This window comes from Ahaetulla prasina, chromosome 4, assembly GCF_028640845.1.
Source record: "Ahaetulla prasina isolate Xishuangbanna chromosome 4, ASM2864084v1, whole genome shotgun sequence".
NCBI lineage: Eukaryota > Metazoa > Chordata > Lepidosauria > Squamata > Colubridae > Ahaetulla > Ahaetulla prasina.
In genome coordinates this window covers 85,564,333-85,578,951 of record NC_080542.1, presented here as the reverse complement: position 1 = coordinate 85,578,951, position 14,619 = coordinate 85,564,333, and the positions used below count along the sequence as shown (strand labels likewise).

General features: G+C 39.1%; 1 protein-coding gene across 1 annotated transcript in view; it reads left to right on the top strand.

Moving 5' to 3' along the window:
* FYCO1 (FYVE and coiled-coil domain autophagy adaptor 1) overlaps positions 1-14,619 on the top strand; it is a 238,226-nt gene that overhangs the window by 28,433 nt on the left and 195,174 nt on the right. The window lies entirely within an intron of this gene.

Here is a 14,619-nt window from a genome sequence, read left to right as displayed (position 1 = left end):
GAAGCTTTTTATTATTTTTACTTTTGTCGCTAGCCTTTGTTCATTGTGAGCCTTAGCTTTCCTCACTTCATCTTTACAGGCTCGGGCTGTTGCTGATATTCTGCCTTAGTTATTTGCCCTCTTTCCACTTTTTATATTTGTCCTTTTGTCTTTCAATTTGTCAGATAGTTCTTTATGCATCCATGCTGGTTTCTTTTGTGATCTATTATTTTCTTCTTCATTGGTATTGTGTTAGACTGTGCTTTTATAATCTCACTTTTCAAAATTTCCCAAGCTTCTTGAGTTGTTTTCCCCCTGAGGATTCTCATCCATTGAATCCTTCTCAAGATCTCTCTAAGTTTATTGAAATTAGCTCTCTTAAAGTCCAAGACTCTAGTTTGACTTTGTTCTACTACTTGTATTTGCTTAATGTTGAATTCCAATATTGCGTGGTCACTTGCCCCAAGGTTCCTGTAGCTTCAACACCTTCTATCATTTCATCTCTGTTAGTGAGAATTAAGTCCAATATGGCTGATCCTTGTCGCCTTCTCTATTTTTGGGAAACAAAGTTGTCTGCTAGGTTTGTTAGGAACCTGTTGGATCTTCCACTTGGTGCAGAGTTTGTTTCCCAGTTGATGTCAGGGTAGTTAAAATCCCCATTACTACTGTGATGTGCTTCCTACATACCTTAGTTAGCTGACTAGCAAAAGTTCATCTACTTCCTCTGTTTGGTTGGGTGGCCTATAGTATAGACCTATGGCAATATCGTTTTCACCCTTTTATATTGACCCAAATACATTCAAGATGATTTTCATCATTGTTGTGCTCTATTTCTGTAGAGATGTAGTTATTTCTTATATATAGTGCAACTCCACCTCCTCTTTTATTTGGTCTATTTCTTTTGAATAATTTATATCCCTCTAGCTGTATGTTCCATTTGTCAGTTTCATCCCACCAAGTTTCCGTAATGGCAACAATATCATATCTACCCTCATTTACTTGGATTTCTAATTCACCCTGTTTATTCCTCATACTCTGTGCATTGGTGTATAGACATTTGAGTCCATTTGGATTGATCTTGTGTTTACTGTCTACATAACCTGTGTTGACTGCCCCTACTTTCATGCCACCTGTTGGTTTAGTGCACATGGTATGGCACTCACTGTTAAGTGCTTGGTTTTGCTTGATAGCATGGTTGATAGTCTTACCCATACAGACATCTATGTTACATGCACTGATAACCCTTTTAGTTTTCGATTGCTGGGGACAGAAATTTTCTATATCAGTTAATTCTCTGTCCCCACTGTTCAGTTTAAATGTTTATCCAGAAAATCTGTGAATGTATTGCTAGGTAACTCAGTCCCCTTCTTTGATGGATGCAATCCATCTCTTTGTACAATTTTCATTGGACCAGTTGCAGACATCATGACTAATAAAACCAAAGCCTTCCTTTTACACCACTCCTTTAGCCACACATTAAACTCCACTACACGCTGGCCTTTACCTTTTTGTTCCTTATGTACTGGTAAAACCTCTGAAAAGTTAAGCCTACAACCTATGCTATTAAGTTCATACCCTAAGCTCTGGAAATCATTCTGCACAGAAAGCACATCCTTTTGGGACAGATCATTTGTGCCAAGGTGTATAATAGCATCAACATCAGAATCCTTACTGGCATTCTTGACTATCTTAAGAATCGTCTCTTGTCTCTGCTGGCAGTAGCACCAGGTAGACACCTGGCGTCTTTCAAAACCTCCATATCCTTTCCTAAATTTACATCCCTTACAATTGAATCACCAATCAGAAGGTGGCTTCTCTTTTTGGATACCTTGCTCTTCTTGTGTGACCGATCTGTAATACTTGATACACACTTTTCCAAAGTAGGTTCACACTTTTCCAAAGTAAGTTCTTCATCTTGAACCATAATCCCTTGATTGTTTGAGTTATCAGTATCACAACTACCTTGATCTGTCACTTTAGTGTTCCTATTTAGGTCACCAAGGGCACTATATCTGTTATACTGGGACACTGTAAAAGCTTTGTGTTTATGGTTCACAGCTCTCACCCTGCCAGATCCCACGGTTGTCCATACTGCCCTTTTCCTGCAGGATCTTTGTGGTAGAGGGGGCTGATGGCTCAGCAGCTGGAATGGCTGAATTGGGTACCTAATTTCTGCTTGGAGAGCATAGATTAGAGATTCTAGATATGTAATCTGTCCACGTAGACTGCTAATTTGTTTACAAAGAGGACAGTACCCAAATTTGAAAAAGGTACTGCGAAAGACAGCTGCAAAACAAGTATTGCACTGAACTAAGCCAGTCATTTTGAATAGAATAAAATCACAATCTCAAGTGGACCAACCCTGAATATATTATTGCTATTTTTTATTTATAGTGATTAGATTAGATTCGCGCGCCGTTAGGCACGCGGGTTGTGAAAATTAGAAAGAAATGCAGAAATTTTCCACCCCCAATTCACCTTAAAGCAGCAGCTCAAACTCACGTGCTTTTCTGAAGCAAATCAGGAAGAAATGCAGAAATTTTCCACCCCCACTTTACCTTAAAGCAGCAGCTCAAACTCACGTGCTTTTCTGAAGCAAATCAGGAAGAAATGCAGAAATTTTCCACCCCCACTTTACCTTAAAGCAGCAGCTCAAACTCACGTGCTTTTCTGATTGTAATTCTTTCTTCTATCAATGCCTTAAGTTATTTTTTATTATTATTTTTTATTTGATTTTTATACCGCCCTTCTCCCGAAGGACTCAGGGCGGTGTACAGGCAAAGTAAAAAACGAACAATACAATATACAGTTTAAAAATGCAAATTTAAAAAACTTATTATAATTGGCCTGAAACTTTAAAAATATATAAAAACTAAAACCCCATTTTAAACATTAGTGGTAGAAAATTTAAAATCAATAAAATTTAAGCCAGCCCCGCGCGAATGAAAAGATATGTCTTCAGTTCGCGGCGAAAGGTCCGAAGGTCAGGTATTTGGCGTAAGCCCGGGGGAAGCTCGTTCCAGAGTGTGGGAGCCCCCACAGAGAAGGACCTTCCCCTGGGGGCCGCCAGCCGACATTGCTTGGCGGACGGCACCCTGAGAAGTCCCTCTCTGTGAGAGCGTACGGGTCAGTGGGAGGCATGTGGTAATAGCAGGCGGTCCCGTAAGTACCCAGGCCCTAAGCCATGGAGCACTTTAAAGGTCGTAACCAAAACCTTAAAGTGCACCCGAAAGGCCACAGGTAGCCAGTGCAGTCTGCGCAGGAGCGGTGTTACACGGGAGCTACGCGAAGCTCCCTCTATCACCCGAGTTGTTCCGATATTTTTGGTAAATCTGAGTATTCTAAGTATTTTATTGTCTCTTCCTCCATAATGTTTTCTTGACAGTATAGTTTTTCATAGTAATTTTGAGTTCTTCATTACTATAGTGTCGTAGATTGAGGGCCAAAGAAGAAGGGGACGACAGAGAACGAGGTGGTTGGATGGAGTCACTGAAGCATAGGCATGAGTTTAAATGGACTCCAGAGGATGGTAGAGGACAGGAAGGCCTGGAGGAACGTTGTCCATGGGGTCACGATGGGTCAGACACGACTTTGCAACTAACAACAACATAGTGTCGTTTCCCCTTTTAATCTACTTGAATGGCTATCTACTTGAAATTTTTTCTCTAGTTTTTTGTATTCTTTTTCCAATTCTCTCTGTGTCTTTTCCTTTTGTTTTTCTTTGCGGTATAGCAGTAGTGGGTTGCTACTGGTTCTCCCCAGTTTGCAAGAACCGGTAGTAAACATTTTGAGTAGTTCGGAGAACCGGTAGTAAAAATTCTGCCTGGCCCCGCCCCCAATCTATTGCTGCTTCCCGACTCCCAGCTGATCGGCTAGAAGGAAAAAATCAAGACTCACTTGTCGAAGAAGAGAAAAAAAACCCAAGACACCGTCCCTTTAAATTGAGAAGCCAAGAAGCCTCCCAACTCATTGGCTTGCTTCTCAGCTGGAGATCGCTTGGCAAAGAAGAAGGGGGAAACCCTGTCGTTTTACATTGACAGAGTGGCTAGAAGCTCCTCTCTGGGTCAGCTGAACAACAAATTGGATAAGAGGAGGAATTCTTATATGGTTCAATGTTTTTAAAGTTTTGGGGTTTGTGCAACATGGGCTTTGTGTTTCTAAAAAGGTTTGGGTGATTTCCATTGTGAAGTATCCTGTCTTGAATGAGTTTGCTGCCTGCTTGTAAATGGAGCTGAACTTCCGGCTTCCACTTTTATTATTTATTTATTATTTATTTATTATTTCAACTTTTATACCGCCCTTCTCCCGAAGGACTCAGGGCGGTTTACAGCCAAGTAAAAAACCACAATACAAAAGTTAAGAATAATTTTAAAAATTTAAAATTTTTTAAATTGGCCGAAATTGTAAAAATTTGCTAAATCCCATTAAAAACTGATTAAAACTATTAAAAAACTATTAGTCTAATCCTGCTTGATGAAATAAAAGAGTCTTCAGCTCACGCTGGAAGGTTCGGAGGTCAGAGAGTTGGCACAACATTGGAGGTAGTTCGTTCCAGAGGACTGGGGCCCCCACAGAGAAGGCCCTCCCCCTGGGGGTCGCCAGCCGACATTGTCTGGCCGACGGCACCCTGAGGAGACCTTCTCTATGGGAGCGCATTGGTCGATGGTAGGCCACCGGTGGCAGCAGACGGTCCCGTAAGTATCCTGGTCCTGAGCCATGGACTTTATACTATCTGTAAGCACCGGTAGCTGTTTTCTGCTTACAAAGTTTCCTTTATGCAGCGGGCAGGAATGTGGAATTCCAGGCAGGTTCCTTGCTAGCAGCTTGATTATTCCTTAATTATCTGGGATATTTTATTTGGGAAATGAAGAGGGGGGAGTTTGATTCCTTCCCAGAACAGATTAGTGGGGTGGGGAGGAAATGGGGATTTTGAAGTAACCTTCCCCTGGAGTGGGGAGGGAATGGGGATTTTAGGCTTGCTGTCAAACATCAGCCATAATACTAATGATTGTTTTGAACAATATGCAGGTTGTATTACATGAATGGCTATTTTATTTGTGAAATTATGACTGAAACCTATATAGGTTCACACTGTCAGGAAGTTTGTCCTTAGTTTTAGGTTGCTTCTCTCTTTTTGAGTTTCCATCCATTGCTTCTTGTTTTGCCTTCTGGTGCTTTGGAAAATATTCCCCCCCACTTCTTTCTAGCAGCCCCTTAAAAGACTGTTGCCTATCACATTCTTGGGCAAAGCATGTGAGCCATTTCCTCCTTTCAGTGGTCCATGAAAATGCATCTATAGCAGAGGTCTCTAACCTTGGCCACTTTAAGACTTTAAGACAGCAAAGCTGGCTAAGGAATTCTGGGAGTTGAAGTCCATAAGTCTTAAAATGGCCAAGTTTGGAGACCCCTGATCTATAGTATGTAGATAATGAAGTTGAAAAAAGGTAAACAACATTTTTGCAGTACTATAGATACGTTGAGGCTGGGTTTGACAAGGAATGGCTGGGAGGGAGGAGGCCAGGCGAGGTACCCCTTGACATGAGAGACATTGAGTTGGCCACACCTACCCAGTCACATGACCATCAAGCCACACCCACTGTCACATGACCATCAAGCCATACCCACAAAATAAGCCACACCCACAGAACCGATAGTGAAAAAATTTAGAACCCACCCTGTGGTATAGGTTATTGCCAGTCCCCTAATATATGTCTTCATCGTATCCCATACATTTTGAAGCGATGTATCCTCTTTTTTATTTATTTGAAAGAAAGACTTTAATTCTTTTTCAACAAAACAATAAGAGGTACCAAAAACCAACTTTCACACTTTACACACTCACAACACAACACAACTGACTCACACGATGTAAAAGCAGTTGCACTTCACCCAAAATGGCCCTGCAACAAGCAGGAACCTCACACAGCCACAAAAAGCTGAAAAATCAACTTTCACACTTTACACACACACACAACACAACTGACACACACACACACACACACACACAAAATGCCACATACAGTTTTGTGAGATTTTGTGTGTTTGTGTAGTTAGAGTGAAACACTACAGAAACACACCAAAGCTCAGAAAGCTGCACAAATATTTTATTATTATTTTTATTTATAGTTTTTAGATCAGGGGTTTCCAACCTTAGAATAGAATAGAATAGAATTTTTATTGGCCAAGTGTGATTGGACACACAAGGAATTTGTCTTGGTGCATATGCTCTGAGGACTCTGGGAGTTTAAGTCCACAAGCCTTAAAATTACTAATGTTGGAGATCCCGTTTTCAATAAAAGCAGCTAAACTTAAAACTTCCTTAACTTTAAATTGCTATTTAAAAAAACCCAACTCCTTAAAAAAAACCCAATTAACTATTTTTTAATAGTTTACTTACCCAATTGAGGCAGGCAGATTGAGTTGCTCACCAAGGAGATGGACTGCAGGCAGGCAGATGCAGTTGCTAGCTGATGCAACTGATTGCTGCAGTCGAAGCCCGAAAGGAGCAGCAATTATAGGTAAATGGGGATGGGGCATTGGGTGGGCATGGGCGGGAGCTTTTGTAAGAGGTTGTAAAAAAGTGATTTTAAAAGCCTGTGATGATCAGGAAACTCATCTGGGATTGCCAGAGGAAAAAAAGATTTTAAAAGACTCCTCTGACGATCCCAGCTGAAGTTGCCTCATTGCCAGAACCTCTTAAAAGGATTGTTTTAACAATCTCTTTGGCCTAAGAGCTTGTAGAAAACATGTTTTTTATAGGTTCTGGTGATCAGGCAACTCAGCTGGAATCACCAGAGGAGCCTTTTAAAACCTTTTTTTTTACAATCTCTTTGCCCAAGGGAACCGGTTCGGGGGCGTGGCCAGCTGGGCATCGTTACCGGTTCTGTGAACTTGGTCAGATTTTTGCCAACGATTCTCGGGAACCGGTCCAAACCGGTAGCAACCCACCACTGCTCCTTTCCATATTATCATCACTGGATTATGGTCTGCCCATATATTTAAACCAATATTCACTTCTTGTATATTCTCTATCAAGACTGCCAACATCCATATCATATCTATTCTCGACCACGATAAGTGTTCATTTAGAATAGAATAGAATAGAATAGAATTTTTTTATTGGCCAAGTGTGATTGGACACACAAGGAATTTGTCTTGGTGCATATGCTCTCAGTGTACATAAAAGAAAAGATACATTCATCAAGGTACAACATTTACAACACAATTGATGGTCAATATATCAATATAAATCATAAGGATTGCCAGCAACAAGTTATAGTCATACAGTCATAAATGGAAAGAGATTGGTGATGGGAACTATGAAACGATTAATAGTAGTGCAGATTCAGTAAATAGTCTGACAGTGTTGATGGAATTATTTGTTTAGCAGAGTGATGGCCTTCGGGAAAAAACTGTTCTTGTGTCTAGTTGTTCTGGTGTGCAGTGCTCTATAGCGTCGTTTTGAGGGTAGGAGTTGAAACAGTTTATGTCCAGGATGCGAGGGATCTGCAGATATTTTCACGGCCCTCTTCTTGATTCGTGCAGTATACATGTCCTCAATGGAAGGCAGGTTGGTAGCAATTATTTTTTCTGCAGTTCTAATTATCCTCTGAAGTCTGTGTTTTTCTTGTTGGGTTGCAGAACCGAACCAGACAGTTATAGAGGTACAAATGACAGACTCAATAATTCCTCTGTAGAATTGGATCAGCAGCTCCTTGGGCAGTTTGAGCTTACTGAGTTGGCGCAGAAAGAACATTCTTTGTTGTCCTTTTTTAATGATGTTTTTGATGTTAGCTGTCCATTTGAGATCTTGCGATATGATAGAACCTAGAAATTTGAAGGTTTCTACTATTGATACTGTGTTGTCTAGTATTGTGAGAGGTGGAAGTATGGAAGGGTTTCTCCTAATGTCTACCACCATTTCTATGGTTTTGAGTGTGTTCAGTTCCAGATTGTTTTGGTTGCACCACAAGGGTAGTCGTTCGACCTCTCGTCTATATGCGGATTCGTCATTGTCTCGAATGAGACCAATCACTGTTGTGTCATCTGCGAACTTCAGTAGCTTAACAGATGGATCATTGGAGATGCAGTCATTGGTATATAGAGAGAAGAGAAGTGGGGAGAGCACACAGCCTTGGGGGGCCCCTGTGCCAATTGTACAGGTATTTGATGTGATCTTGCTTAGCTTCACCTGCTGCTTCCTGTTTGTTAGGAAGCTTGTGATCCACTTACAAGTCTGTTCCGGTACCTGTAGCTGGTTTAGCTTAGTTAGAAGAATATCTGGAATGATGGTATTGAATGCTGAACTAAAGTCTACAAAAAGGACCCTTGCATAGGTCTTTGGAGACTCAAGATGTTGTAGGATGTAGTGCAGAGCCATATTAACAGCATCATCTGTTGATCTATTTGCTCGGTATGCAAATTGCAAGGGGTCTAACAGTGGATCCGTGATGGTTTTCAGGTAGGAAAGCACTAGCCTTTCAAAGGTTTTCATGACTACAGATGTTAAAGCAACTGGTCTGTAGTCATTCAGTTCCTTGATGGTGGGCTTCTTCGGCACTGGGATGATGGTAGAGCGTTTGAAGCAAGAAGGAACATAACACATCTCTAGTGATTTATTGAAAATATGGGTGAAGATGGGGGCCAATTGGTCAGCACAGACTTTTAAGCAAGAAGGAGTTATCTTGTCTGGGCCTGGAGCTTTTCCTGGCTTTTGTCTGTGAAATAGGTCCTGCACTTCCTTTTCTGTGATCACTAGAGGTTGTGAACCCAATGAAATGGGGTCAGTTGTAGGAGGCTTGGCTGTTGTTGGTGTATCTGAGATGGGGGTTGTGGAGATAGGTGGCTGTAGTTTCCTTTCAAACCTGCAGTAAAACTCATTCAGGTCATCTGCCAGTTGTTGATTACCTTCAGCCTGGGAAAGAGGTTTGCCATACCCGGTGATATTTTTAAGAGTTTTCCACATGTTTGCTAGTTCATTTGCTGAAAACTGATTCTTTAGCTTTTCAGAGTAGCTTCTTTTTACTGCTCTGATCTCCCTTGTTAGTGCATTTCTGGCCTGATTGTACAGCATTTTATCACCTTTTCTGTAGGCTTCCTCTTTGGAATGTCGTAGCTGGTTAAGTTTAGGTGTAAACCAAGGTTTGTTGTTACTGTGTATTCGCAAGTTCCTTGTAGGTACACATAGGTCTTCACAGAAGCTGACATATGATGTTACAGTATCTGTGAGTTCATCCAGGTCTGCAGAGGTATCTTTAAAAATATTCCAATCAGTGCAGTCAAAACATGGCTGTAGCTTTAATTTTGATTCCTCCGTCCAGGTCTTCACTGATTTAATTATTGGTTTTGTGGCTTTAAGTCTTTGCCTGTAAGCAGCTACAAGGTGACTCATGCAATGATCAGAGTGTCTTACAGCTGCACGTGGTAAAGACCGATAGGCATCTTTTAGTGTTGTGTAGCAATGGTCTAGAGTATTCTTGCCTCTGGTGGGACAATTGACATGCTGAAAGTATTTTGGTAGCTCTTTCCTTAAGTTTGCCTTGTTTAGATCTCCCAAAACAATGGCCAGTGAATCAGGGTGTTTGGCTTCAGCCTCCATGATTTGGTCAGCTAGAGTTCGTAATGCCTTGTTTACACAGGCTTGTAGTGGGACAGAAACAGCAATTAGAAGAAATGAGGAAAATTCACGAGGCGAATAGTAAGGTTTACAGTTGATAATTAGAGTCTCTAAATTGTTGTCACAGAATTTGTAAATTATATTAAAATCTTGACACCAGTTTCTATTAATATATAGGCATAAGCCTCCTCCTTTCTTTTTACCAGATGTTTCTGGAATCCTGTCTGATCGTTCAATCTGAAACCCTGGAATGTTCAGGCTGCTATTTTCAATTGATTCATTTAACCAGGTTTCAGAGAAGCATAGGACTGCTGAATTGCGAAAATCAGAATAGTATTTGTTTAAGAGGAGTATTTCATCCATCTTATTTGCAAGTGAGCGTATATTTGTTAGGAAAATTGAAGGCAGAGGAGTTTTAATGCGAGTTCTTAGCCTGATTAAGATCCCAGATCGCTTACCTCTCTTCCTTCGTTTCCGTCGTTTGGTTTTTTTAATAATCCATGGCTCCGTGGGAATTGCCTCCTCCTGTGTTAGAATCTCCTCCATGTTTGTAAAGACAGGCGGGGGTGAGATTAAAGAAAGCTGCTCCTTAAAGAAATGTTGCTTAATTTTTAGCAGATGGTCTCGTGAGTAGGAAATCCGTAGTGAGTCACAGAGAACAATTGGAAATAAAGAAACCATTAGAGAGCATTTCACCGAGGCAGCCTTCGTCGGCGCCATCTTGGAGACTTTGAATAGAAAGTAAATTCTTTTTCTTTTAAATGTTTTTGTCTCCAAATATCTTGAATACTCAACTCTTCTGTCATTGTATGAAAGGATTTTGGCACTGTTCTCGTTGCTTTTTTATTTATCTTTATTGTTTTATAATCTAATTCTGCATCTGTTATGGCATTAAAATCTCCCATTGTGCAAATATGTTCATAATTCAATTCTAATATTTTTCTGTGTAGTCTCTTATAGAAATCTTCTTGTGTTTCATTTGGGGCATGTAGCACTATCAAAAGTATTTGTTTGAAATGTATTTTTATTTCCACCATGAAGACTCTACCTTCTTCATCTTCAAAGAGAAACTTGGCTTCTAACTTTTCCTTAATGTACATGACTATTTCTCTTTAATAGGGATGTGGTGGCTTAGTGCGTAAGACGCTGAGCTTGTCGATCGAAAGGTCGACAGTTCAGTGGTTCGAATTCCTAGTGCCACGTAATGGGGTGAGCTCCTGTTACTTGTCTCAGCTTCTGCCAACCTAGCAGTTCAAAAGCACGTAAAAAATGCAAGTAGAAAAATAGGGATCACCTTTGGTGGGAAGGTAACAGCGTTCCATGCGCCTTTGGCATTGATGCGTGCCGGCCACATGACCACGGAGACATCTTCGGAGAGCGCTGGCTCTTCGGCTTTGAAATGGAGATGAGCACCGCCCCCTAGAGTCGGAACGACTAGCACCTATGTGTGAGGGGAACCTTTACCTTTACCTTATTCCTCTTTTGCTTTGATGTATAAATGATGTAAATAAAGTTCCTGATTTTGGATTTGCTAATAATTTTTCATGTAGCTTTCTAATATGAACCTCTTGCAAACACCTAATATCCATCTTCAAAGAGTTTAATTTGTTTAACGTTCTGTTCCTTTTTATCACTGCATTTGATCTATTTACTTTGATCCATATTGCTTTTATTTCTTCTTCCATGTTTTACTTGTTAGTAGTTTTTAATTTCATCGCCCTGGTTTCTCTTTGTTCCATTGGCTCCTTAGCGTGTACCCTCTGTCTCAGTGCCCTTTCTTCCTGTTCTTTTATTTTCCCTTTTTTATCTTTATTTTCTTCTTTTTGTGTTGTATGTCTCCTGTTGCTCCCCTATCCTCTTCCACTAGTCCAATAAGTTGATCATAAAAGGATCTTGCTTTATCAACAGTATCTAATCTAAGCCTTTGTTCTTGCCAAGTCACCAGAATTCCTTCTGGGATTAACTATCTGAAATTCAATCCTTTTGATACTAGGAGTTTTGTTAAAAAATGGTATTCTCTCCTTACATCTCTAACACTTTTGGGTATTTACCTCAATACCACAATTTCTTTATCTTTGTTTTTTAGTGCTGTATTTCTTGCTGCTTGCAATATTTCAATTTTCAATGCTTTCTTTGTAAATCTTACATGTACTTCAGGCAATTTGTTTCTCATTGCATATCTTGTACATACTCTAAAAGCTTCATCAATTTCATTTAAAATCGTCTCCTAGGGTTGATCCACGGATTCCATCAAATCTCCGCTATCACCTCAGACAGATTTTCTCCTTTTTCCTCCTCAATATTTTGAAACCTTAGATAAAAGTAACCCTGATCCATTTCCAGCTGAATTATTGTTTTTTCCTGTAGATCTTGGATTTTATCAGTTAACACAAATTTTCTTCCTAATTCCTCAACTTTTTACTCCGTCTCTTCCATCTTTTCTTCTACTTTTTGAATCCTCCCTTCGTGTTTCTCCATCATGTCTTTCATTTGTTTTATATCTTGTTTCAAATCATCATGAAGTGTTTGCATAAAATTTTTAACTCCGTCTCCAGGGTCTTTTCTGTTGAAACTGGACTGCCTGCTGTATGTAGCAGTGTTGTAAGCGTTTTCTTTGCACTCATTCTTGTAAATTTATATTCCAAATATAGTAAATTTGTAATACAAATACAAGTAAATTTGTAAATTTATATTCCAAGTATAGTGAATTTGTAATATAGTAAATTTGTAATACAAGTATAGTAACTTTGTAATACAAGTAGATTGGATTAGATAAAAGGCAAAAATGCAAAAAAACCTAATCAACCATCACCCTCCCAAATCAAAAATCCCTATAATCCAGATTAAAAATATAGTGTTGGAAGAAAAAAATCCAGAAGAGAAGGGAGAAAAATAAAAAACAAAATATACAAAACAAAAACCAAATATTACGTTGTCCTTATAAATTTTCAGACTCTTCTGGTCTTAATCCACTATGAAAGAAAGAAAAAAAAAGAAAACTTCCAAAATAGCAAAGGAAAAAAAGAAAGGGAATACCAAACAGCTCTTAGCAAAGAGAAGAGAAGAGAAATACCAAATGTGGGCTCAGCTATTTTGCTTGTCCTCCCATTATCTTCAAAAAGAAAAAAGCAAAACTAAATTCTTCAAAGTGTTCACAAATGGGTAAATAAAAAGGCCAGTTTCAAAAAACAAAACAGTAAAAAATTATAAATCAAAAGCAAAGCTCAGCTTCCAATCTTCTCTTTGCACATCTTTTGTCTTTATCTTTTTAGCCAAATGCCAAGGTCAAATCATTTAAAACTTTTTCTAGTCTTAAAAATACTTTTTCTTCAGCCATTATTAGATGGCACTATTGGCTCACTTTTCAGCAATACACCATACTTTCAACTTCTTATCTTCGCTAAAATCGGGTTACCAAATATCCTTTATCAGTTACCACTGTTCCCATCTAGAATAGGGCTCAACTTCTCCAGTTACTTTCAATAAGTACTAATTACTTTTATTTTATGAGGGATCTTCCAGCTTTCTTTTTGGTTTTCAAATAAAAGTTGGCTTTTTTTCCCCCTCCAAGCTTTCTTTGCAGATAATTTACTGGACGTGAGATACACACTCGCTCTCACCCCTTCCTTTCAGCCTTCTTTTCCACCCTCTTTAATTTGCAGGTGGGCTTGTAGCAGAAAATCTCTTATTTTCTTTCTCAAAATATCAAAGTCTCTCACCTTGATGTCACATGCTGTCTCTTCTTCCTCCTCTTCTGTTGTAGCCGTCCCAACTTTTTAGCAACTTCTGTGGTTGCTTTCTCCGATGCCCAGTTTGAGGAGCTTCTCCTGTTCTGACTAGGAGTTTGCACTTCCCCTGTGCTGGCCAGTTCCTGCTCCTCAGACAAGTCCTTCAGAAAGACTTAGATCATTTAAGCCCCCCGGGAAATGGAGATATGTTTGGGAGCTCCCAAACACCTTGTCTTGTCGCTGCAGCTCTGGCTACGCCTCATTTGACTTGTACTTAAGGTGATTTGTACTATGTACATAAATGCTCAACAGGCACCTCGGAAATTAATTTTATAGTCAAGTAGGAAGAACATTTGCACAACTTGTGTTCAGTTTTAAGTAGTCTTTGCAAGTTGGCCATAATATGTAGCTGGTTTTATTTAGCTGTTTTGAGAACTACAGTGGAAACCTTATTTAATGTTTAAATTATAGTTTTTCATTCTCCCTGATCAAAAATCCTTGAAAATGTACTACTATGACTCCAAGAATGACAGGTAGATGTATTTTTATTAGCATTGGCCGGAGATTTGGATTGCAACCATTTTAGCAGATTTTTTTTTTCTCTCTGTTACACAATCACACATTCAAGTTCTCCACGTTTTGTGCATATATTGTATGGTGACCTGAAGCCTTGTTGTTTTCTTCTGTTATTCCTCAACTTGTAAGGAAAAGTGTATTTTCTGTAAAAAATTATATTCCAAAATAAAAGGAGGTAAAATATCCACTTATACAATTTGCATAATTTATGCTACTTCTCTAAAGTATGTTATATATGATATCGGCATCATACCCTCAATGACTGATAATTGTCTGTCTGTCTGTCTGTCTGTCTGTCTGTCTGTCCGTCTGTCCATCCACCCACCCACCTACCTACCTACAAACATTCACACACATATATACATATGTTCTTTTTAACATGTCAAAAGATATAACAATCCCCATTTACTGATATAGCTTAATTTGTAGCTCCTGTGCCAATATTGTTTTGTTATGAAATTGTTATGAAGATTATAATTGGCATATAATCTTAGCTTTTAAGATTCTTAATGCTATGCATTAGTTGTATCAGTCTGACTCTACCAGAGAGAAAGAGAAAAATAATGATAAATGATATTGTAATGAATTATTTTTAATTTCCTTTTTATTGTTCTATTATTTTACTTCTCCTTAGAACTACTTTCATTTTCTTTCTTTTTATTAGAATAAGCTTCCTGGAATAACTGTATGGTGAGATAGGCAGCAAATAAATTTAACAAA